This window comes from Haliotis rufescens, unplaced genomic scaffold (assembly GCF_023055435.1).
Source record: "Haliotis rufescens isolate VD_foot unplaced genomic scaffold, xgHalRufe1.0.p SCAF_20, whole genome shotgun sequence".
NCBI lineage: Eukaryota > Metazoa > Mollusca > Gastropoda > Lepetellida > Haliotidae > Haliotis > Haliotis rufescens.
The window spans coordinates 19,178,220-19,193,405 of record NW_025963891.1 but is presented as its reverse complement, the minus strand read 5'-3'; the positions used below and the strand labels follow the sequence as shown (position 1 = coordinate 19,193,405).

General features: G+C 42.6%; 1 protein-coding gene across 2 annotated transcripts in view; it reads left to right on the top strand.

Moving 5' to 3' along the window:
• LOC124130090 (galanin receptor 2a-like) overlaps positions 1-15,186 on the top strand; it is a 71,074-nt gene that overhangs the window by 42,679 nt on the left and 13,209 nt on the right. The window contains exons 2-3 of one of the 2 annotated variants that reach the window (XM_048400920.1): positions 156-230; positions 13,304-13,401. The gene's annotated coding sequence lies outside the window, so the exon portion shown is untranslated. The remainder of the gene's footprint in view (positions 1-155; positions 231-13,303; positions 13,402-15,186) is intronic. The other variant, XM_048400921.1, reaches the window with a different exon arrangement.

Here is a 15,186-nt window from a genome sequence, read left to right as displayed (position 1 = left end):
TCGGATAGGTACAAGGCCAGAACAGATAGCGCCTTTTAACTCAAGTACACCACGTGTATGGTCGTCCATTCGCTCAGTTACTTACATTATCCAGTCACTCGCTATAACGACATTGCTTCTCTATAATGTCGTTTCCTGGGACTGTATTGTTCCAGGAACTGTACCTGAAGTATCCCGACATGACGTCAAGGCCTGCTGTTTCCTTTTGTGTCAGAAGATGAAACAAAGTGGTAAATACAATTGTCTATTTTCACCAACCTTTATATGTGTCTCCTCAATAACCGTTTCATGTACACTGCCGTCAAAAGAAAGGTTACACCATCTTGGATGATGGCTATAAATGAACAAGAAATGGTTATTCGATGGTGATTGGTTGATGGTTGGTTGGTTGGTTGGTTGGTTGGTTGGTTGGTTGGTTGTCTGCAATATTTCCTCTATATGACGGCGGTCTGCAAATAATCGAGTCTGGACGAGATAATCCAGTGATTGACATCATGAGCATCGATCCACGCAATTAGGATTGATCTCATGCATCAACCAAGTCAGCGAGCCTGACCACCCGATCCCGTTAGTCGCCTCTTACGACAAGCATAGTCGCCTTTTACAGCAAGCATGGGTTGCTGAAGACCTATTCTATCCCGGATCTTCACGGGTCCGATGGTGATGTATTTTATATGCTATCCTGGTTGTGTTTTGGAGTGTTTCGGCGACTGTTTTTAGCCAAGTAACGGTTTGATAACGTTTGACTTTTGGTCAAATCCAATTTCCAAGTGTATAATTTCTCTTGCCCGCCTGTTTGTTCCTCTTTCACAACAATACAAATAATGAGTATACGTTATACATCTACTTGAACAACCAACATGTATGAATTACATACTAAATGCAAAAAGTGGCAGTTTTACATACGCATGAACAAGAACTGTCTTCAAGTCCAGCCTTAAAACAATCTTAACGTTAATAACTTTACGTGGTAATTTGGTATGGTGTATATCATATTCTCGTATCCATAAGGAAGCGCAAGTCCGTATAACTGATTCAGCTTCAGGTTGTTTGCAATTTGTATTTAGACACATTATACTGACTCCGAGTTGACAAGTCCTATTTTTAGCCCCTTAATGCCGAGCGCCAGACAGGGTAACAACAAGTACCATCTTTTAACGTCTTTTGGTATGACGCGGCCGGAGATCGAACCCCGAACCCCCCGCTTTCCGGATGGACGCCCTACCACAAGACCACGGAGGCGGTGTTTAGGAATTATGTTGAAAACATGGTCAGCACACTTACGCAGGACACTGTTTCATAATCTCGTGGAAACATGTACAAAATGTACAGTTATATAACTGCCACGACACAACCCGCATATACATCCTCCCATCTCCTCTCAACTACTCAAAAGAATAGGAGGAACTATGTGGAGCACCGCAACGACGATGTCTCCCTGAAACACACGTGGTTCCGTCAGAGCAACTGGTGGTAACTCCAGCCGTCACAGACAGCATGGTCTCAGTGATTGCCAGGTCCCAGGGGACGTCTAAACCACTGGTGACCCATCAACCTAAGAGGATGTTAACCACGGCCGAGGGCAAGACGATCTGTGAAGATTATTGGGTATGCTGCAGTCGTGTCGTTTTGGGAGATGTCGTTACATCAGTGTCACTTAAGACTGATGTAGTCGTTACTTAAAGCTGTCTTAATGACATGTGTGGTCTTCAGTGGAGTGGATGGAATTAAGGATGTTTCAATAATTAACAAGGAGTCAGGGCGTATTCAGACATGCTAATCTTGCCACATAGTAACTACAGGCCCACTGACGCGATTGTGTGCTTGGAATACAAACTGCTTAACGTGTAAAGAACTTTGTTTATTTGATTCCTGAAAGCGTATACATCAATATATTCTAGTTCGACAAATGAAGGTCGTGCTAATTATACAGGCTTTCCGATTTCTCGCTGAGAACTAATTGGATGCTTCTGACTAAAACTTGGCGCGACATCAGATTGAAAAGGAAAGCTTCACGTTATTGGTACTCTCTATGCGTCCTTCGTTTTATCAGTGCCGTTTGCACCAATTATACAAATAGGTTTGCTCTTTCTCGGACACAGACTTATAGGCATTATACACAAAATATATAAATCTTCATTACGCCTCAACACGTTGTAAATATCACTGGGGAGTTAGGCATGAGCCGCAGTGACAAGATTTAATTTACATGTCTTCTCAGCACCAGAGACAAATATAATGAAATATAACCTTCAGCCTGCTCTTTCCGGAAACTTTACAACTTCTAATTTTACATGTTTATGTAAATAATTTCAATCTAATATAAAGATACGCGATTCTCATAACGCATGCGCAGGAGCTTGTTAATTATTCATATGTAGGACCCTGCATGGAATGTAGCAATCATGTGTCAGATGCAGACAGGCCAGTTACGTTGATGTCAACCTTTCTCTTGTTGATTTAATTATATCGCGTTTTCTGATGACAAGCTTGGCATAAACTAGGTGTGGAATGTTTCAGTGAGACTAAGAGTATCCACAGCCACCCACAAATTAGATTTCAATGTTAATTCAGTCGTTGACTGATTCCAGTCTCTGACATGGGGTTCCATGGACACGGATAGTCTGGTGCCATGTCGTACGTCCTGACCAAGGCACTCAGGATGGCTAATGCCTGTTACTGAGGAATTGTAGATAATGGTAACTGATTCAGGTATAGACGGGGCGGTACATAGGCATGTTAGAAGGTTGAAGGTTAGCTGGGTGTTGGGGAAATGCGGGACTAAAGAGATAGGGGTCATCGCAGCAAACGGTGAGAGGATTGACGGTGATGGACATGGAACTCGGGACAATAGTGTAGGCTGTCTTGTAGAAAGAAGGACATCGAGGCAGGTGGTTACATGTCAAAGGAGGATATTTCGCTAGGGGATGCGCATAGAGGACGTCTTGTTGTGGAACAGTAATGTAGGCTGATTCTTAGAAAGAAGGACACCCGGGTAGGTGATTACATGTGAAGGGAGCACAAGTAACTCGGGGACGCACAGAGGGTGTGTGTTGTGGAACACCCAGGTAGGTGATAACAATAATGTAGGCTGAGTAGCAGAAAGGAAACATCGGTAGGCGAACGAATGTGAAGTAGGGCACAGAAGTAGAAGACACAAGGAACAGGCCACGTCAAAGGAGGTTACCTAGTCCATATATGTCTGCACCACTTTTCAATATAATCACCTCAAACTGAAAGTTTTTGGCCTATTTCACCTTAAAGATACTTACATCAGCAAAACTGTATTCTGACTGGTCCATGAAACACCCTTATGTTGAGACCTTAAGACTTCCATCATCTTCAAACCGGTTACCACGAAAGTATGCTTTCAATTTTCGTAACGGAAAGTAACAGGCCTAGACTGTTGTGTGAGTGGTTAAGGTGCTCGGCACCACAGATTCAGATGGCAGCTTGAGCAATCCTCGAGTTGTGCACTGGTGCGTTGTGAAGGAGAAGCAGTACTCCACCTGTCAACATTCATCTCCGTTTTTCTTTGATAGCTTGATCAGCAGGCAATACTGTCAGGCATAAGACTATGCTTGTCGTAAGAGGCGACTATGCTTGTCGTAAAAGGCGACTCTGCTTGCCGTAAGAGGCAACTAACTGGATCGGGTGGTCAGGCTCGCTGACTTGACTGATGCATGTCATCAATCCCAATTGCGTGGATCGATGCTCATGATGTCAATCACTGGATTGTCTGGTCCAGACTCGATTATTTTACAGACTGCCGTCATATAGCTGGAATATTGTCGAGTGCGGCGTTAAACAACAAACAAACAAACAAACTTCCTGTTGGATGCAAGAAAACATTTGCCAACATCGAGCCTGCCAACGGAACGTCTTTGTCGGTGGGACGCATGGTGCTTCCACTGCATAGAACGCTGTTGGGATTCAGGATGTCAGTGGTGATTCCTTGTCTCATCACCTGTAACCTATTGGGATTCAGGATGTCAGTGGCGAATCCTTGTCTCATCACCTGTACCCTGTTTGGATTCAGGATGTCAGTGGTGATTCCTTGTCTCATCACCTGTGACAAGCCGTGCATGAAAGATTGATCCTCATGATCCATTCCTCGGAGTTTACGACCCGCCTTATTCCCTTAACATTCCAAAATACTCATGAATTACCGTTGACAGATTGTACACTCTTTGGCTGTTTCTTCTATATTAATACGTCGATACTGCATCATCAAGACCTCTATTCAAGCAATCATTTAATCAGTGATGACTTCGAATGGTCTTCCAGATGTCTGATCATCTTCATGGCTTTCTCGTTCAGGCTTGAATTCGGTGAATAATTGTTGAATAATTGGGAGCTCAGTCACCATAGACACAAACCATACGCTGATATAAACTTGATGTGTTCCAATCTGGTCATATTCATGATTTTAGGTGGGTAGGTTTACCGTTACAAATATCTTGTAAATGTGTCAGGAAGAAGAAACTTCATATTGGTGGGTCAGCGGTGTGAAAGAACAAGCTTTCCAATCAACAAATCCTTACGTAGGTAAGCAGACACGTAGCTGGGACATTTAAATAGGTGGACAGGAAGATGATATGGTGATGTGGCTATTCTGCGCCTATGTTCATGCACACCAGTAGGACAGTTTGTGGTTTCACATCGGTAAGGGAACATAACCGCTGCACCTTTTTGCGAACACCTTGCATCATCACTATTTGATAGTGTTGATTCATAAACACATGCTCATGACATTTCTTATGAATGTGGAAAGGGTTTTATCGTTTTTATTTAGGAGAGCAGCGATTAAACCTGGAAAATACTTTGAAACATTCCTACATTTATTACTTTGTGCACTATCTAATTTTCAAGAGACCGCCTCCGTGATCTAGTGGTAGAGCGTCCGCCCGGAGAGCGGAAGGTCCGGGGTTCGATCCCCGGCCGCGTCATACCAAAAGACGTTAAAAGATGGTACTTGTTGTTACCCTGTCTGGCGCTCGGCATTAAGGGGCTAAAACAAGGACTGGTCGGCTCGGTGTCAGTATACTGTGTCTCAATGGGGTATTCATGTTAAACTGCGGAAGGTATCTCAGTCAGCTAGCACTATAAATCGGCATCAGTCCGGACTAGTACAAGCAGCCACACACACACATGCATGCACGTCGCTATATAAGTGCAATAATCTTGGACGCGACGTTTTCAAGATCATAAAAATCTGATAGCTAACATTTTGCAACAAAGGAGATTAAAGTGTGTCACATTTACAAAGGATAAAGACTTCAGCCCTCGAAGCTATGTCAGATGTTTACCGTCCTCGTGACAACTGCTAGATGGAATGCTATTTATTACTTTTCGTTCGACAGTAAAAACGTTTGTAAATCGTTCTCATCAAACTCAAATTAGTCCCAAAAATGTTTTACAAGAGTAATCGAAAATGGAAATCCTCTTAGATTCCTGATAAAGCTACTCATGCTATAAATCAATACCTGTCCATGGAAGGTAGCGCCTCATAACGGGACATCGTCCTTAACAGGTATTGAACACATTTGGGGTTTACGTGTTTGTGAGATTGAAAAAAACATTAGGTGTTTGGTCAGTCAATGACTTGCTGGGGAAAAATTAAACCCAGCATGTCCAAATTTAACGAAAGTGTTCAATTAACTACATTTCTAAAACATTACATTTCAAGTAATTTGTGTCGCACGTTCAATCCATGTCTTTGTATTAGTCTGAATTTTGAACATCTTTCAATACAAACATCAATGACTTAAAAATATGATATAAAATATCCTAAAGAACGCAGTTTGTCTTTGACAGCATATTTTATTTTTATTTTTTTTACATTTCAAGTAATTTGTGTCGCACGTTCATTCAGTGTCTTTGTATTAGTCTGAATTTTGAACTATTTTCAATAATAACAACAATGACTTAAAAATATGATATAAAATATCCTAAAGAACGCAGTTTGTCTTTGACAGCATATTTTATTTTTATTATTTTTACATTTCAAGTAATCTGTGTCGCACGTTCATTCAGTGTCTTTGTATTAGTCTGAATTTTTAACTTTTTTCAATACAAACATCAATGACTTAAAATATAATATAAAATGTCCTAAAGAACGCAGTTTGTCTTTAACAGCATATGTTATTATTTTTAAAAATATATATTTTCTTCTTTTTTTAATTTTTTTTTTTTTTTTTGGGGGGGGGGGGGGCAATCCTACATTGACAATAATGCCTGTTAAATTATTCAAACTCCTCATAAAATATTGTTAAAGGACCTTACCTCATCTCAATGTCAGAGTTTATACTTCCCCATTAATGAAACATAACATGTTCCCTCACTGGAGATATAGTTACTCTCTCCTGACAAAGATGAAAGATACGTTTTATTAACATGTTTCTATTTATTCCCATACAGTCCAATATGAATATGCAAAAACACCAATAACACAACTTGAATACAACCTGAATACAACCTGAGTAAGAGTACGCCCAGTACATATACGACCCATATACAAAGCTGGGATGTTATAACACACGGGTGTATACAAGCACAACACGTTTCTATGAGCATCAAGTCCATTGACCTAGTGTAGGAGGGTGGAGTGGTTGCCTTACAGAACTCATGTAAACATCATTCTGAGGGAACCCGACAGAACACCTATTCCTGAGACCCGAGAAGATCCGGGGTAGAATACGTCTTCAGCAACCCATGCTTGCCGTGAAAGGCGACTATGCTTGTCATAAGAGGCGACTAACGGGATCGGGTGATCAGGCTCGCTGACTTGGTTGATGCATGTCAACGTATCCCAATTAGGTGGATCGATGCTCATGATGTCAATCACATGGTTGTCTGGTCCAAACACGATTATTTACAGACCGCTGTCATAAAGCTGGAATATGGCTGAGTGCGGCGTTAAACAACAATCAATCAATCAATCTATTCCTGTAAACCTGCAAACAGGAGGCATCGTCTTTGTTATGTCACTTGTAAAACTTAGTATATCGTTGTCTAGTTTATAGCGAATAGAGGATATTGATGTCGTCTTGTCAGTTACATGTTTTTCTCATCCATTGACCTGAGAATGGCTTAGCCACAAGTGAAAATGTCAAGTCTAACAGATGACTAGAAAATGTAAACATGGTTGTCAAATACATTTGACATGTGCTTCATCGTTTGAAGCATTTTCCACAATGCTAGCTGTTCCATATGGCAGCTGTACATTAATAAATAAAGAAGTTGATAAATATAGCATCAACACTATCGCCTCTATAACACTCCTTCCACGTCCCACCAGCTGAACACAGTCTTTCGGGATTATTTGACGTAAATTGCCAGCCTGATCCCGGTTTGCTTGGTAGATGAAATGTCTAGGACTGTAGTTCCTTGCAGCATCAGTCGAGTTGCCTGCATGAATTTAAAGCACCTGTATTAAATCCATCCCTTCAGTACCCATACGCCAGCATTAACAAGGTTAGTCAGAACCTTGCTGTGTTTACTCATAGACCCAGACGGAACCCTGGAGGATAAATGTATTGACGCCTGGAACATTACAGGTAGACTGAGTGAATGGTTTTAATGGTCTGCATGCTGTGTAAAATGTGTGTATTACATTTTACTATCCACAGAACCATCGGAAACCTGATGATTTTTTAGATAATAACATTATGACATGATTTTATCACAACTTATGCTTTATGATTTGCTGAAGCGGATCTTGCGAATATGATATTGTTACCGCGCTATCACACAGAAACGTCGTGTGACCAGCACATAGCACTGGTATTCGTGTAGCCAATATGCGAAATGATATTTATTCTGAAAAGCGTTTCTTCAATAGGGTGTGTTAGTGCTAAAAAGTTTCTTAAGTGTGTAATATCGTTTGTGAGATAGATCCTTGACGTCATATAATGCAGAAAATAGGTCATGGTGGTTTTTCAAGAAAATTGTCGTTTTGTAGTCGTTGGAAACGTCATGGAGTATGCTGGTTGGTCTCGTTTGTATGCGATGTCGTGCAACAAACACAGACTTTTTAACGAGGATTGTTTTGATGCCGGATTCTGCCGCTGGGACAGGAAATGTTGGCCTTTACGCGAGCACCTGGTGACATCGCTGATTTTCGGTGGTCAGCTGTTTTGCCTTTGGCGCCTAATGGCGTGTGTTTCGTCGGATGTTTGGTCTCTGGCTTTGACGTTTACATTTCCTCACTTCATTATTTAACTATTACCTTTTTTACGAAATCTTGGATGGCTGCTTGTCATCGTATCCCCACACATTGGACGTTGTACTTAATATCAACCATTGGTTTGTCTTCTTCGTGTGAACTCTATTATTTACAGTTCGCCGTGATAAAGCTGGCTTATTGCTGATAGTGCCATCAAACAATATTCACTCACTGACGAAATCCGAATTTGGACATGCTATTATTTCAACAGTTCCCTGCCATAACGCAGACCTCCCAAAATGCAGAGCTGATAAGGCAGACCAAGAAGTAAAGTTGATTAAATAACAGATGCTTGTCTCACCCAATTATTTAATAGACAATCCCAGCTTTCGAATAGCTTAGCCTGGCAACTCAAACATCTACTGGCTTCTCATAAATGACACCATGAACGACAATGTCGTATCAGTGAGTGAGTGAGTGAGTTGGGTTTAACGCCGCTTTTAACAGTATTCCAGTTATATCACGGCGTGACAGCTTAATGTGGGAGGAAAGTCCGAAGTGATGCAGGTCTTAGACGTTTACCACTTCGGTGAAACCCACGAGCACGGGTATGGTGCTGACAAACCTAGAAACATAATTAGGGCGAACCGGGATTCGAACCCACAATCATAGGTTTCTGGCGTGCCCAAGGGACGCAACTCTGCACAGCGAATCGCGGTGCCTTAGACGACTGGGCCACCCGTGCCCCCCAATGTCGTATCAACGTGGGTAGATGATGACGCTCGCATTACAATGAACATCTGGAACCACCACTCTACTATTGGACCAAGGACGGTTCTGGAAGGCTTCCATTCAAGACCGAACCGTTCCATGCAGCAGTAGCGTACAGACGTGTACAGATTTGTGGAACACATCAAGAAGATAGAGATATCAGAAAGAGCCAAAGTCAATCAGACTTTAGAGCTGCCCCTTTTCAGGAATATAGAATACAAATAAAACAACAAAAGCGAGCGTTCTATATCCAATTGAAATACTACAAAGAGTCGATTGTACGATTCCGACTATATCATGAGCATGTGTTTATGAATCACTATTAAATGATGATACCAGGTGATTATGAAAAGGTTAGCGTATCCTGCGCCACCGGTGGCACCAGTCACAAACACATGCACAGGCAAGTAAATTGTTCGCTGAAAAAAAAATGGAGGAAGATATGGTACAAGTTAAAATAGGGAAATTGCATGGACATCATTTTTGTCCCTGATGCGTCAAATTAGGAAATGTCCTCCATATGTCCACCATAGCACTTTTTGAAAGCTTTACTGTAACCTTGATCAAACAACTTCTGAGCAAAATTCGTTTGACGCTCTTTGAAATCTTGGTAGAAAGAGCATGCTTGATTATATCTCAAAAGTTGTGAAATGGCTGGAGCTGCTGGAATATTGCTCGACATGGAGGGAAAGTTGACTATTGGAAAGAGACTGAAACCCGACTGTTCAAACTAAAGGAACAGTTGAGAAATGGCCCGAAAACTCTGGTTGAGTGTCTCGATGCCTGGGAACATATACTTAAATTAGGATGAATTGTACACATGTATACAGAATGTATGTATACTAGGGTATGCATTCAGTGTATTAGGACTAATGCCTTTTCTATATAATGGTCAACAAATGTAAAAATCTCAAGCGAAACTTTTTTAATTCTGTGAGTGGATCATACCATTATAATTGCAACAGGTAAGAGGCAAGAGATTGGTTGTGCACCTGACCATTATAATTGTGACTGCAAGCGGTCTGCGTTATTGGAGGACACCAGGGCAGGAATATGCTTGCCCTTTTCACGAACACCTGAGGTCAACTAGTTTTCAGTGTTCCATTCATATAATTTTCACCCCTCTGTTGCTTTTACGCCCAATGGTTTGTTTGGTTGGTTGGTTGTTTGTTTGTTGTTTAACGCCACACTCAGCAATATTCCAGCTATATGACGCCGGTCTGGAAATAATCGAGTCTGGAACAGACAATCCAGAGATTGACATCATGGGCATCGATCCACGCAATTGGTATCGATGACAAACACCAACCAAGTCAGCGGGCTGACCACCCGATCCCGTTAGTCGCCTTTGGTGTGGTCAGGCTCGCTGACTTGGCTGAAGCATGTCATACGCCCAATGGAATCAGTGATGGTGGAAAATCGAGACTGGTTATTCTGTGGGATAGACGTCATATTCAAATGGCCCTGTACTTTGATTGTCTCGGCAACGTCCGTTGCTTTTTCCGACAACAAACCTGGAAATGGGAAGTAATTGTCTAGGATGTCTTGCCCCAGGTTGTACGTTCTCTAGTTCTTGACGTCAGGGCCGGCAGAGACCCGGAAGTTGTCATCGTATAGGGCATTACGATAGAAGCTGCTACTCAGTGTGTCAGGTTCCATGAGGAAGTTCCGACAGGTCAGACAAACCGTAATTATCTGCTTATGTCAACATACAATTGTACTTGCCTTGTTGTTTTGCCGTGCAAGACGTCTGCGCGACATTTGATTCTATCTATCTGTATTTGTGATCTATCTTTGTCGGAATAAAGGTGAGGTAGGGTGAGGTGAAATCGGGTTTAACGTCGCGTCCAAGATTATTGCACGTACATAGCGACGTACATGCACGTGTGTGTGTGTGTGTGTGTGTGTGTATGTGTGTGGCTGCTTGTACTAGTCCGGACGGATGCCGATTTATAATGCTAGCCAACTGAGATACCATGCCGCAGTTGAACATGAATACCCACTCAGACACAGTATTCTGACTCCGAGCCGACCAGTCCTTGTTTTTGCCCCTTAATGCCGAGCGCCAGACAGGGTAACAACAAGTACCATCTTTTATGTCTTTTGGTATGCCGCGGCCGGGTTTCGAACCCCCGACCTCCCGCTTTCGGTGCGTATGCTCTACCACTAGACCACGGAGGCGGTAGTGTCGGAATACAAATGTCAAACGTACGTTATACTTAGGAAAATCATTGTTTTGCAGAAATTAAACCTGCATGTTAAGAATCGTCTCGTATTGCCAACTGTTTCTTTTAAATCGGTTCATAAATTTTCTTGTAGCTTAGTGTATATGCCGGAGGGTCGCGATGTGTGAAATATATAAAGCATTTTATTAAATGAATGGATAATGGCCATGCTTATCCAAATCAAAACCTTTTAGCTTATTGTTTTACCTTTATGACAAACTATGATTGCTAATGGTGAGTTGTTTTGACGAACGTGTCAAGTTCGGCGTGCTTCCTGCTTGAGTAAAAGAAATCAAAACGAGTATCGGATGTCAGTTGCTATTGAACATAACATCACTTGATAATGGACCATATAGGGTGAGTCACAGTTTGACCTGGTTGAAATTATATGTCATCGTAACTCAACGACCGTGGTCGATGCCCACACGATTTGAGTGATTACATCAGTTGAGGTTAACGCCTCTTTGAACAGTATTTCTGTAATCACAGCGTGTCCGCTTAATGGTCATGGTAAACCCGAGGTGATGCAGCTCGTTTACCACTTTGGTTCTAACCATAATCAGGGCGATTCTGGGATTCCAACCCATTTTTGTAGGATCCTTGCACGATTAAGGGACGCTACTCTGTATATGGGAAAATTGATGTTTTACGACAGTTATCAGGATGACTGCTTCATGACGATATGAAGATCAAGACAAACAAGTGGTTGACCCAAGACCAACGGTCCACGCATTAGGGAACGATGACATACTGTCTGCAATGTAAACTGTTCCTCATTTAAATCGGGGGCGGTCGGGTAGCCTAGTGGTTAAAGCGTTCGCTCGTCACGCCGAAGACCCGGGTTCGATTCCCGACATGGGTACAATGTGTGAAGCCCATTTCTGGTGTCCCCCGCCGTGATATTGCTGGAATATTGCTAAAAGCGGCGTAAAACCATCCTCACTCAATCACTCATTTCAATCGGGTGTTGGGATAGCTTAGTGGTCTTCCGTTCGTCGCACCGAACACACTGGTTCGAAACCTCACATGAGTACAGAGGAATATTGCTGAGTGCGGCATTAAATAACAATCAAACAAACACATGGGTACAATGTGTGAGACCCGTTCTTGATGTCCCCCATCGTGACACTCTCTCCTGCTACAATCATTCCCACGACAGCGATGAATTTTACCCTACGATTCTATTTTAATGACCTGTTTATTTCGTTAGATATCTTCCAAACAAAACCTACAAGCCGTTCTGTTGTTGAAAAGAAATGTTTATCACCTTTCTTGAAAGGAAATCAACTTCATCATAAAGCCCCCATTAACGTTTAATCAGAAATAAAACGTTGCCAAATTGCACGATTCGGACTCCACCAATTACTGTATTAGTAATCATAATCAAGACAGCGTGTTTTATTATTGCTTCATAAACTATTCGTACAACTTGACGACAAGACGATTTGTGAAATCAGCCATTAATGTATGTTCCCAAAGTCATTAACGCCAATTACACGTTGGATGAATGTGCTTTAAGCATTGGTCCAGGAATGTTAGCAACTTTCAAGACATAAATGTTTCCTGCCAGCTTCCGTACAGAGCTTCCCACAATCAATAAAGGACCTAAGTCTTAATCTTGGGGTGAAACACATGTGCCTCCCAATGTCATTACTTTGGGGAAACACGACCAATCCCTAAATCACGTCATTATCAGATTTGTCAATATTCAGTTGGAGGAAGTGCCTTTTTACCAATTTATCTCGCATTCTGAGAGGTTTCGCAGGTTTTAACTTTCCTTATTTTTTGCTGAAAAGTTAACTCTTAACTAATTTGAAAAGTTGTGAAAAATACCTCATGCAGGCGAAACTAAGCGTACTGAAATTGTTAAGTGACGAATGAAACGCTTGGATTTGACATGATGTATTTGTTTTAAAGAACCAGCAATAACAAACATGTTACGATGTAGTATGAACTAAAACTTGCCGTCATGATAATGAGAAGCATATCCATTGAATGAATACACATGGCAAATCGATCCGGGCTGTAATGGATGAGTGTTAAGCTGTTGAAACATCCAGTGGCATGTGACGGGGGTCCTGTCTCCATGAAGTCGTGATGAAGCAGTCTATAACATAACCTCTGTCTTCTTGGTCCACAGCTCATTGATCGGTGAGGATCTGCCGCTGTCGGACATACGTTGTGATGGATCTTACACCGGCGACGATGTCGTGTGGAGGGTACGTCTGTATGTACTAGGTAAGTAAATGTCACGTTTGATATCATTGACGTGGTCGGACTATCCCTCGTGCCGTCGTATTAAGAATTAATTGGCAGCGTGTTTGGTTTTGTTATTGTGATGAGGATTTTCAGCTGTATGATGGTGTACCGGAATTACTGCAGTAAGGTAATATAGTTGTACTGTCTGTATGGCGTTATCGAGGGACGTAAATACGGTATAGTATGTTAAGATGTCGTGTGTGTTTGTGGTACTGTCGTATTCAGAGTTGCAGTTATGTTTATTGAGTGTATTACTGTGTAATGCAGGAGATTAGTGACACATTGATTGACGTGGTAAAGAAACAGGTTATACTTCAATGACGTTAAAATGAATGGCATGCCAACTTGCTTGGGGTGTGTTTGGATTGAGTTGTTCATTGGGTAGGGATGGGTAGAGGGGAGTAGGGATGGGTGAAATAGGGATGGGTTGCGTAGAGTGGGGTGGAGTAGGGATGGGTAGGGTGGAGCAGGGAAGGTTGGCGTAGAGTAGGATGGAGTAGGGATGTTTAGGGTGGAGTAGGGATGGGTGGCGTAGAGTAGGATGGAGTAGGGATGGGTAGCGTAGGGTAGGGTGGAGTAGGGATGGGAAGGGTAGGGTGGAGTAGGGATGGGTAGCGTAGGGTAGGGTGGAGTAGGGATGGGTAGGGATGGGAAGGGTAGGGTGGAGTAGGGATGGGAAGGGTGGAGTAGGGATGGGTAGCGTAGGGTAGGGTGGAGTAGGGATGGGTAGGGTGGAGTAGGGATGGGAAGGGTGGAGTAGGGATGGGTAGGGTAGGGTGGAGTAGGGATGGGAAGGGTAGAGTAGGGTGGAGTAGGGATGGGCAGGGTGGAGTAGGGATGGGTAGGGTGGAGTAGGGATGGGAAGGGTGGAGTAGGGATGGGTAGGGTAGGGTGGAGTAGGGATGGGAAGGGTAGAGTAGGGTGGAGTAGGGATGGGAAGGGTGGAGTAGGGATGGGTAGGGTGGAGTAGGGATGGGAAGGGTAGGGTGGAGTAGGGATGGGAAGGGTGGAGTAGGGATGGGTAGGGTGGAGTAGGGATGGGAAAGGTGAGTGGAGTAGGGATGGGAAGGGTAGAGTAGGGTGGAGTAGGAATGGGAAGGGTAGGGTGAGGTAGGGATGAGTAGCGTAGAGTAGGATGGAGTAGGGATGGGTAGAGTAGGGTGGAGTAGGGATGGGAAGGGTAGAGTAGGACGGAGTAGGGATGGGTAGAGTAGGGATGGGTAGAGTAACAATGTGGGGTAGAGTAGTCTATATGACGATGTGGCATACATATTACCTGTCCCAATTGGTTAACGCGGCCATCTTGTGCTCGGGTCTTGTTAACAAAGGACGCGAAAATGTATGCGTGGATGTTGATGTATGTTCCAACACGGCCTGAAAGGCTGCTCTCTACAGAGACTATATATCAACACCATCGCCAACTGATCCTGGCTCTGATTCAAGGTTCACACTCACGCTTACAAAATCCATATCTAGTTCAACATGCTTTTACATTATTCATCAAATAAAAGTACAATGCAATGATTATATTCAATTTCTTTGAGTCAACATATATATATTATATACATTACTGATAAATATACATATATGTCCAATGTCTATTCATCTTGTGTGTTGTTATAAGAAATGTATGTCAACTGAAGTGTATTCAACATGAAGCACCATCATCGTATAGAATAACCTGTAGTCTCCATGCCTCGGCAACAACGTATAGCTTAGACAGTGACTCTCTGTCATGGCAATAACAGAAATGTCAATCATTAA